This window comes from Mesocricetus auratus, unplaced genomic scaffold (genome assembly GCF_017639785.1).
Source record: "Mesocricetus auratus isolate SY011 unplaced genomic scaffold, BCM_Maur_2.0 Super-Scaffold_100011, whole genome shotgun sequence".
Taxonomy (NCBI): Eukaryota; Metazoa; Chordata; class Mammalia; order Rodentia; family Cricetidae; genus Mesocricetus; species Mesocricetus auratus.
Window position 1 is genome coordinate 40,620,585 of NW_024429195.1, and position 8,010 is coordinate 40,628,594.

Sequence of the window (8,010 nt, forward strand, 5' to 3'; positions counted from 1 at the left end):
TCCTGCAGTTACTGGTCTCATAGATTAGTCCCGTACAGCAGCAGAAAGATACATTTAATAAACTTTAGGTGTCAAGGAACCGAGTGTCTTTTACAAACACTCCTTGTACCCTCAGAAATAATCCTTTAGAAGCAGTGCACAGAACTGCTAAATGGATTTCAAAGTCTTTCTCTCCCCCTTCTGCTTTCCATCACCAAATAGAACCTTTGGAAAGAGAAGCTGGTGGGGTGGGGTGGGGTGGAAGGCGGAGGGGAGTATAGAAATGCTGTTGCTGCCAGAACCCCATCCGTGCCCAATGATTGCCCGATGACTCAGCGTGGAGGGAACAGAGAGGGACTCAGCTGGTGGTTTAGGAAAAAAAAGTACAAATTTTATCTCAGCAAGTGACAGACTCCATTTTGACCTAGGAGGAGCCGCCCCTCCTCTGCCGCCCACAGAGGTCTCAGCTGCACTTGACTTTCATCTTGTTCTGCAATTTACTAATGAGGAATGAAGCCGGGTCTGGGAAGACAGTGGGGCAGTCTCCAGCCTGCACAGCCAAGGCCTGGCCCAAATGATAAGTATGTTAGTCTCTAACATTGTCTAACATTGCTTTCTGAGTATTCCTGGTGGGCTTATAAAATCTCTCTCTCTCTCTCTCTCCCTCTCTCTCCCTCTCTCTCTCTCTCTCTCTCTCTCTCTCTGCCCATTTTTCTCTCTCTCCTTTCTTTTTATAATTTGGGCTTGAAGTCTCCAATGGACCCATCTGCTCAGCTTCACCTAAATTGGCTTTTGGTTCAAACTTTAGGTGGTTTTTCTTTTGACACTTCCCAGCCTTCCAGAAGACCACCTAGTCCCTGCTTAGCACTTGGCTGACAGACAACCAGCAATCTGGTCATCCAAATCTCCATTGAAATGTACTATTTGGTCAAAAGATAAAATAGCATTTCCCTTGAAATTTACTACATCCGCTTGCTTTATTTTTTTCCCAAATGCTTCTTTGTTACTGTTTTATGTTTTTCTGGTATTAATTTTCACTATTTAAATATTTTTATTCTTCAACATTTCCAAACATATCAAAGTACTTTGATCTTATTGCCCCCCGCCCCTAGTCTCAGCTTCTCCATACTGTCTCCCTTCTATTTCCATGTCTTCAGGTGTGGTTCAGTGCAATTAATTGGGGCTTCTTGCATGAGAATGAGTTGGGGTTTATTTACTGGGGTCAGGGTAACTTACCAGTAGCTAAACCACTGAGGACTATGACTTCCTCCTTTCCTCTACAACCATTACCTAACTGCCCATGTCTCTCTAGAGAGCAGTGGGGCCTCATGAGCCCCTCCAGCAGCCACGATGGAAAGTTAATGGCCCAGTCTAGTGCAGGTTCCAGGGAGGCAAGCCATTGCTGCTGGGACAGCACTTCATGGCTGTTTCACCCTTTCTGCTCTGCTCCCAGGTTCCTTCCATCCCCTCCTCTCTGTTGTTCCTCCAGCCTTTGGTGGTTCTAGAGGTCTGTCTGCCCTGGTAGCTCTTCAGCACAAATAAGGAGAGTGCTCATACACTGAGGGCCAGAGCCGGGGATACTGGCCTTCTATCTGGCATCCTCAGCACAGATTCCCACCTCCATGGAAGACTGCATTTTGAAACCAAAGCTGTTGCTTAGTCTCTCAAGTCCATCATCGAACGCCCCTCCTCCCACATTTCCATATGCCATTAACAAAGTTAGAGTTCATCATTATGGTGACCTACAGGAGTGCAGAGTAAAATGAGCAGGTCCTAACTTTAAGCAGAGCATTAGGGAGGAGATCCACTACCCTTCCTTCCCACTCCCATAAGGCAATTTTAAGCAGCATCGTCTGCAGCTTCATGTGGGGCATTCACATTTGCTTTTATGGAGATAAAAAAAATTTGGAAGAGTAGGAGGTGGTTAAGCAAATGTCCTCTACAGAATTGATGGAGGCAATTATAGTTATGCATTACTCCAGTTTAGAAGTTATAAGCAGGTCCAAGTCCAGAGGGACTCCACGTGAAGGATGAGCCCTCTGAAGGAGAATGCACAGACTGACAATTAAGTGGTCCAAAAAATTAGCACTGACTTGTTTGCTTGATTTATTTATTTGAGTTTTTTTTTGGTTTGTTTTGGTAGGTGAATTAAGTTAGCTTGGCCTAGCCCAAACAAGGCAATAGCCAGGCATCTTGCAATGGAAGTCTGGTTGTCCAGACACAGTCTGCTTGTCTAGACATAGCTTGCTTGTTTATTTGGACTACTCCAACAGGGAATACATGGTTCATAGTTCATGGTAGAATAGGAGTTAGTGGGTGAATATCCCCTACCTTGCAACTCCCCAACCCCTGAACACACACACACACACACACACACACACACACACACACACACACACACAGACTGAGAGAAAGCAGAAGAGTAAGGAGAGACTGGGTTTAAAAAAAATCCATGAATGTTCTTGTTGAAGGCAGGCCGGGGTCATCAGGAAGGAGAGCTGACAGAATTACCAGAATCCTTGCTAAAGGGAGATGCAGACCAGGCAGTAGCCACCAAGTTCACAAGCTGACTTCTATTGTCTGGCTATTGCTTTATTCTGGCTAGGCCAGGCTAATTTAATTCACCCACCCCCTAAAAGAAAAGAAAAAGAAAAAACTTCAAATAAATAAATCAACCAAACAAACAAAATGCCTAAACACTGGAAATTTCTTGCTTAGCTTGCTCATTCCATGTGTGGCTTACATATCTGTTCCCTCTCTATTTTGCTTTGACCTTTAAGCATCGTGATGACAGCTGAGAGGGGGATCCTTAAGAGGCTTTGCCTTCATAAACAGAACAAGGTCCTTGTTGCTCCCTTTTGCTGGTTCTTTCCTCTTTGTCCTCCCACCAAGTGGTACCTCTGGCTTAGGACAGCACAGGCCACAGAGGAAAGCCATTATCAGTGCTTGCATCCTCATAGAGACTTTCCAGTCTCCTGAACTATGAGACAATAAACTTCTGTTGGATAACAATCACATAATGCCAGGTGCGGCATAACAGCAGCACACAATGTACAAAAGAGTAGAGGAAGCAATCAGCTCATTCACACCCACTTGATGTGGATTGTACCACCTTACATCTGCACCTTGCTGGGTAATGTGGCCTATTTATTGCTATGGTAAAGAGAAATACTACAAGAATATAACTAGCCTTCTCACCTCTACAGCTTAGTGACGATTGGTCAGAAGCAGTCATATGGTCCAGCTTGGAAGGGTATATGTATTGGGCTATTTGATGAAGATTACTGTGGCCTTTTTATTCATGATTAAATGTATATTAATAGGCAATAGATATCATCTATTTGTTTTGAGAGAAAGAAAACACTGCAATTATCTTACACAAATAGAGACAAATTCTTAGATTACTCAATATGCTGCTTGCCGTTTCAAGTCAACCAGTGTAGATAGTTCCATGAAATTTCCTTATTCTAGACATAAAAGCTCTCAAAGAATAAATAAACAAACAAACAACAAATATGTCCTCTTTAAACTTTAGTGTCCTTCAGATTTTAGTTTAGAAAATATCATTTATTTTGTTTGTGTGTATGAAGTGTACGGGTTTGTGTCTATATGTGTTTGTATGTGTGTAGGGATGTGTGTATATACATGTGGAGGCCAGAGGTCCATGTTAGGTATCTTTCTCAGCCACCTTCCACCTTATGTTTTGAGACAAGGTCACCTACTGAACCCAGAGCTTACCAATTTTTCTAGATTGTGCAGTAAACCTCAAGGGAACCATCCATCTCTAATTCCCCCAAACTGGGATTTCAGTTTGTGGTTTTGTACCTCACGCAGGTCCTCCTTACTGAATGAACCATTTCCCCAGCTTGTAGTTCAGGAAGTATTTCTAAAAGCAGTGGACTGTATTTCAGAATGTCCCCATTTAGGAAAATGCTATAAGAAGGGGCTATGTCAGCCCAGCAGCGTGACTCTGTGGGCCAGATCACAAGTACTAAAAAATAGCAAGAGCTGCAGCAAAGAGAGCTGTGCCTAGGTGGTACTGAGCCCAAGGTTCAAGTGTTTGAGCACTTGTTCTGCTCGTCTCACTGTTTGGTAGGCTGATCCTTTAAGAGCCGAAACTTGTTCACTGGTGGCTGACCCTGAGGATGACAGCCTGGGCCTGCTTCCTGTCCCGTCTTTGCTTCCTGGAAAGCTATAGAGATTTGCTTCCTTTGCTTCAGGAGTCGTCTGTCCCTCACCCCAGGATGGACTGTACAGTCTAAGTTCTGAGCAAAAATAAACTCTTTCCCTTAAGAAGCTTCGCCCAAAGCAAGGAGAAAAGGGATACACCTGGGCAGTGATCTCAGTGTGGCACAGGTCCCCCACTCTGTATGTCTGACTGTGGTTCATTTGCTGGTTCTGTGACCTGCTCTAGCTACTGAATTTGATAGGTCTGTGCAACTGAGAATGAGGAGTTGGGGATGAGGGGGTAGGATTGGATTGAGCTCTCTTCTGTAATACCATCTGAAGAATATGAAACTGCCTGATGGGACTAGTTTCCTGAATGTTACAGAGAAATCACTGGATGAAGTACACATACAGTACCTACCATGCTAACCTTGGAAGCCAAGGGCGTTTCAGAGACCAAAAAAACTTCTCCTGTGGCAAATGGAAAGTGATAATCAAGTAAGCAGGGGATTTCAGTCTCCTGATGCTAGTCTTTTCTTTAGTGTTCAGCATGCAACACGCAGTCACCAGTGCCAAAGAGCATCATTCAATTGAGAAGCAAAAAAGCCAAATTTAATTGGGAATTGATCTGTCACGGGGTACACCTGGTTTTCAATGATGGGCTTCTGAGCCACAAAAGTGGCTGAGATTCCCTCACTGCGTGTGAAGCTACGAGACTGCTTCAAGACCAGCCTTGGAAAATTGAGAGGGGTATTGGCTATTGAACCAGACTGTTTTCTCTTTAATCCAGACACACAACTGAGAACAACAACAACAACAAAAATAAAAACCAAAAAGTGATACCCACACTAAAGACGGTCCACACTGAACTGAGTGGGACCTTGTGTAGAGTTCTAGAGTCCTTCCTGCAGAATGTCTTGAGCTGCCATTCACCTATTTTAAAACACTAGGAAGCAGTGAGGGCTGAGCATGATCTGCAGTGGTGCTATAATCCTTAATAAAGTCTGATCTTATATGGAGGACAGGTTTGAAAAATCACCAGCAGTAATTTTTCATAATCACTATGGGATGGTAAAATCGCTGAACTATGCTAATTGGGAAGGCTGTTTTAAAGCTCATTTGGGCTAAATAAAATTAACTCCAATTTTGCTGGACTTTAATAAAATTTAGCCACTATAGAAATGAATGGAGATGTCAAGGGCTTGTGCTTAGCTGCTGCTTTACGGTCTCAATGACCAATCACAGGCACACTTACTTCATTGTATGTGCTATTTGAAGAACTGCTGAGGAACCAGTCCTCTGGCTGACATGTGGGAAGGACCCTCTCGGATATAATCCTTGCTGATGTGGAATGTTGGTAGTTAGGGGAAGGGGGTTAGTAAGAACTAGTTAGCGACTGTGTCAAATGAAACACTCAGGTACCAATGGAGTAATAGTGAAATTGCTTTTGTCACCAAAAGGATTTTGGGTTGGGACAGAATGTAAGGACTGAGATCCACTCAAAGCTGAATAAATGTGGGGTATGTCTGTTGTCAGGGAAAAGCTAACCTTCTATAAATCAGTTACATTTGTTGATCTATGGCTATGTAAATGTTTGGTACTGAATTAATTATGAAGTAATGGATAAAGTCAGACTCTTCTCCTTTTCCTCTGAACACTCACAGCCCATATTTATCTCCTTGGAGAAAGAGATTAAAACAAATGAGAACAAAACACAAAAGTCACTTTGTGATTATCTACAAACCTGGAAAAAGTGTATTGTGAAACAAAGGAATGTACTAGTTAGAACAGGACTCAAGGAATGGATGACTTGCTTGTCTCCTTATTGATAGATAAGTGATGTATATGCAGCTGCCATTCATTATGTACAAAAAATCCATATATACAAATAAATAGATGCCTTGAATATTTATATAGAACACTATACCACGCATTGGAGTATGTATCACGGGTAAGTTATGTTTTGGTGTAGCTTGCTACAGGTTGGATCTCAAATGTTCCCCCAAAAGTCATGTTTTTGAGTCTTTTTAGATACTTAGTGTGTTTTGGGGAGGAGGAAGAACTTACACGGTGTGGGACTTGGTGTGGGAAATTGGAGCGATGGGAGCAAAACTTCAAAGGAGGTACTGAAACACTGGTGTTATCCTCTCCCCCTCTCCCCCCTCTCTCCCCCTCTCTCCCTCTCCCCCCTCTCTCCCCCTCTCTCCCCCTCTCTCCCCCTCTCCTCCCCTACTCCACCATGGTCTCCACTGCTGCCACAGGCCAGGACCGGCACTTCTGAAACTGCTAAAACAAGCCTTTCCTCTAAGAGATATGTCACAGCAATAGCGAGTTGACAGCACACAACCAAAGCAAGAGAAGAAGCAAACCCCGTCTCCAGACTCGAGTCTGCCCTTCCAGAGCAGACTTGTGTCAGGGTCCACATGGACATGGGGTCATCATCACAGTCCTTCTGTAAAGCATGTGGTAGTTTGCACAATAAAATACACCTATCAAAGGCAGATTTCTGTTTATTAATGAGTTTTAGTGCATTAATATTTAAAAATAATAAATAGGCCTCTTCATCATGAGACAAAATCAGGAGGTAAATACACTTACTTGCTGCTTTGTCTGTCTCTGCTGTGTGTCACTGGTGAGAATCTGTTACCAAGAGATCCAGAGATATCACTGGCATCATTTACTCTGGGTTCTCTTTGAACTTGAGAAGGAACACTCTACTTGTTGTGGGCGATGGAATGCTGTTCCATTTCCAGTCTTCTCCTTATCTCCCACTTTTTTTTTTTTAGATGAATCCAACTGTATCAGTCAGAGGGCCCATTGCCCTTCCCTTCAAAAATCACTCCTCTCCTCTAGAGCAGTGATTCTCAACCTTCCTAATGCTGCAGCCCTTTAACACAGATCCTCATGCTGTGGTGACCCCCATCCATATAAGTATTTCATTTCTACTTCATAACTATAATTTTGCTACTGTTATGAATCATAATATAAATATCTGATACATGAGCCTTGTGGGCTTGTGACCCACAGATTGGGAACCACTTATCGAGAAGTTTTCAATCCTTTGAGATAAGAATGATGGTACTTTCAACCTCCAGTTATTATGGTTTCCGCTTGGCAACTGGTTCCAGGTTTTCATTATCCTTTGAGGGTCTGATTACAGAGAAAGCCCCACATCACACCAAACACTCACACTCAGAAAGTCACAGGAAGAGTCCTGACAGCTCGGGCCACACAGTCATCATTTCCTGAGATAAGCATGGCTTCCATCGCTCTGGGCACAGGTAAGTCCGTCTGAACTACATGGAACAAGGGTGTGAGCAGTTCCGCAGTCAAAATGAGGAGATGGGGTAATGAGCTGGCAGAAAGAGGAAATGTTTCCATAATTACAAAATCATTTTGGAAAACAAAGAAGCGGATGGACGGACAGACGTGTGCAACAATGTGTGAATGTATAGCATTGCTGGCTTTCTCTCGTGTGGGAGACTTTAAATAAAAGTGGAGCCATTGTGCTAACTCCAGCTGGTAGTGAGTCCCTTTTAATACATGGAGTCAAACGTCTTATGTTCTTTAACAGCTCAACCACCCTCTTGCTGGCTTAATAGAAATTCTACTATGTATTCCTTCCAGTTAACTTTGATTTACCCAAATGTTCCAAAACTGACCTGCTCAAAAAAAAAAACAAAAACAAAAAACCAAAACCCGATAAACAAACAAAAACCAATAATCCCAGATATCCATAGTTTTTTTTAAAACCAAAACCAAAACAAACTCCCAAACTTCTGTGTGTGTGTGTGGAAAAGAGGGTGTATTTACTGTCTGCTTGTGTATGTGGAGGCTGGAAGTCACGCTTAGGTATTTGTTCCT

At 43.0% G+C, this 8,010-nt stretch overlaps 1 long non-coding RNA gene across 1 annotated transcript; it reads left to right on the forward strand.

Annotated features, from left to right (window-relative positions):
• The first annotated feature begins 356 nt into the window (after positions 1–356).
• Positions 357–6,647, forward strand: LOC121143070. The gene is made up of 2 exons (XR_005880202.1): positions 357–560; positions 6,408–6,647. It is a non-coding gene; the product is annotated as an uncharacterized LOC121143070 (long non-coding RNA).
• Positions 6,648–8,010: the final 1,363 nt, after the last annotated feature.